Below are 2,735 nucleotides of genomic sequence, written 5' to 3'. Positions count from 1 at the left end.
AACAAGGCAGTTCCCCACCACCCCCACCAGCACAATGTCAGAGGAGTTCTGCTTAAACAGAAGCTTTAAATAAGATTCAGGGTCTTAAAATATCAAGGATTACAACTTAAAAATCATTAATTATACCCAGAACCCAAAGAATTTCAACTTGAATGAAAAAAAAGATAATCAACAGATGTGAATATCAAGATGACACAGATGTTGGAATTATCTGATAAGGACATAATAAATATATTGTAATGAGCAATTATAAATAAACTTAGAACAAATGATAAAAAGAGTCTCAGCAAAGAAATAGAAGGTTTGTCTAGGTGCCTCAGTTGGTTAAGCATCTGACTCTTGATTTCAGCCCAGGTCATGATCCCAGGGTCATGAAATTGACCCATACGTCAAGCTCCATGCTGAGCGTGGAGCCTGCTTAAGCTTCTATCTCTCTCCCTCTCTTTCTGCTCCTCTACCTAACTTGCATGTTCTCTCTAAAGTTTTTTTTTTTTAAGAAAAAAAGGAAATAGAATATATGAGGAACCAAATGGAAATTTTAGTTCTGAAAAATACAAAAAATGAAATGAAAAACTCAGTGAATGGGCTCGCTATCAGAATGGAGGGAAGAGAGGAAAGATATGCTTGTCAGTGAACTTGAAGATAGAACATGGAAATTACCCAATATAAAAAACAGAAAACAGAAAGAAATTAGTAGAGCCTCAGGTACATGTAGGACACTAACAAAAGATCTAGCATTCATCTCATCAGAGTCCCAGAGGAAGAGGAGAAACAGTATGGGGAAGAAAAAGTAGTAGAAGAAACAATGGCTGAAAATTTCCCAACTTTGCCAACTGGCATGAACCTAGGATTCAAGAAGCTAAAGAGGATAAAACCAAAGAAAACCACCTTAAGATGCATTGTAATTACCTTTCTGAAAACAAAAGAAAAATTTTGAAAGCAGTGATAGAGAAAAGACACCTTAGCTATAGAGGAAAAACCATTCAAAGAACAGCCAGTTTCTCATCAGAAACGTGGAAGCCAGAAGAAATTGGTACATTTTTCAAGTGCCAAAGGAAAAAAAAAAATATGAACCTTAGCTTCTATATCTGGCAACAATATCTTTCAGGAATGAAGGGGAAATCAAGATGTTATCAGATGAAGAAAAACAAGTAGAATTTGTCTCCAGCTGACCTACTCTTTAAAAAAATGGCTAAATGCCATTTTACAAAGCCGTAATCATCAAGACAGTATGATATTGACACAAAAACAGACCATACACCAATGGAATACAATAGAGAACCCAGAAATGGACCCACAAATATATGGCCAACTAATCTTTGACAAAGCAGGAAAGAATATCCACTGGAAAAAAAGACAGTCTCTTTAGCAAATGGTGCTGGGAAGACTGAACAGCAACACGCAGAAGAATGAAACTGGACCCCTTTCTTACACCATACACAAAAATAAATTCAAAATGGCTGAAAGACCTAAATGTGAGACAGGAAACCATCAAAATCCTACAGGAGAAACAGGCAGCAACCTCTTTTATCTCAGCCACAGCAACTTCTTACTTGACATGTCTCCAAAGGCAAGGGAAATAAAAGCAAAAATGAGCTATTGGGACCTCATCAAGATAAAAGTTTCTGCACTGCAAAGGAAACAATCAACAAAACTAAAAGGCAACTGACAGGGCTTGCTCTGGCAGCACATATACTAAAATTGGAAGGATACAGAGAAGATTAGCACAGCCCCTGTGCAAGGATGACACACAAATTCGTGAAGCTTCCATATTTTTATGTGGATCTTGAGAAACTCAACAGCAGACCATGGGGGAATGGAAGGGAAAAAATAGTTACAAACAGAAAGGGAGGAGGGCAAACCATAAGAGACTCTTAAATACAGAGAACAAACTGAGGGTAGATGGGGAGGTGGGGGAGAGGGAAAATGGGTGCTGGTCATTGAGAAGGGCACTTGTTGGGATGAGCATTGGGTGTTACACGTAAGCGATGAACCATGGGGATCTACCCCAAAAACCAAGAACACACTTTACACACTGTTATGTTAGCCAATTTGACAATAAATTTTATTTTTAAAATAAATTAAAAAAAAATTTAATAAAAAAAAGGCAACTGACAGAATGGGAGAAGATATTTGCAAATGACATATTGGATAAAGGGTTAATCCAAAATCTATAAAGAACTTACCAAACTCAACACCTGAAAAACAAATAATCCAATGAAGAAATGGGCAAAAGACATGAATAGACATTTTTTCAAATAGGACATCCAGATGGCCAACCAACACATGAAAAGATGCTCAACATCACTCATCATCAGGGAAATAAATGCAAATCAAAAACACATTGAGATACTACCTCACACTAGTCAGAGTGGCTAAAATGAACAACTCAGGAAACAACAGATGTTGGTGAGGATGTGGAGAAAGGTGAACCCTCCTGCACTGTTGGTGGAAATGCAAACTTATGCTGCCACTCTGGAAAACAGTGTGGAGTTTCCTCAAACAATTAAAAATGGAATTACCCTACAACCCAGCAATTGCACTACTAGGAATTTATCCAAAGGATACAGGAATGCTGATTAGAAGGGGCACAGGCACCCTGATGTTTATAGCAGTGCTATCAACAATAGCCAAATTATGGAAAGAGCCTAAATGTCTATTAACTGATGAGTGGATAAAGAAGATGTGGTATATATATACACAATGGAATACTACTCGGCAATGAAAAAGAATGA

General features: G+C 37.4%; 1 non-coding gene across 1 annotated transcript; it reads left to right on the top strand.

Annotated features, from left to right (window-relative positions):
* Positions 1-1,675: 1,675 nt before the first annotated feature.
* On the top strand, positions 1,676-1,778 carry LOC132688711 (U6 spliceosomal RNA). The gene has a single exon (XR_009614680.1). It is a non-coding gene; the product is annotated as a U6 spliceosomal RNA (small nuclear RNA).
* Positions 1,779-2,735: the final 957 nt, after the last annotated feature.

This window comes from Panthera onca, chromosome E1 (assembly GCF_046562875.1).
Source record: "Panthera onca isolate mPanOnc1 chromosome E1, mPanOnc1 haplotype 2, whole genome shotgun sequence".
NCBI classification, from domain to species: Eukaryota; Metazoa; Chordata; class Mammalia; order Carnivora; family Felidae; genus Panthera; species Panthera onca.
The sequence above is the reverse complement of the archived record's forward strand: the minus strand, read 5'-3'. Positions and strand labels throughout refer to the sequence as shown.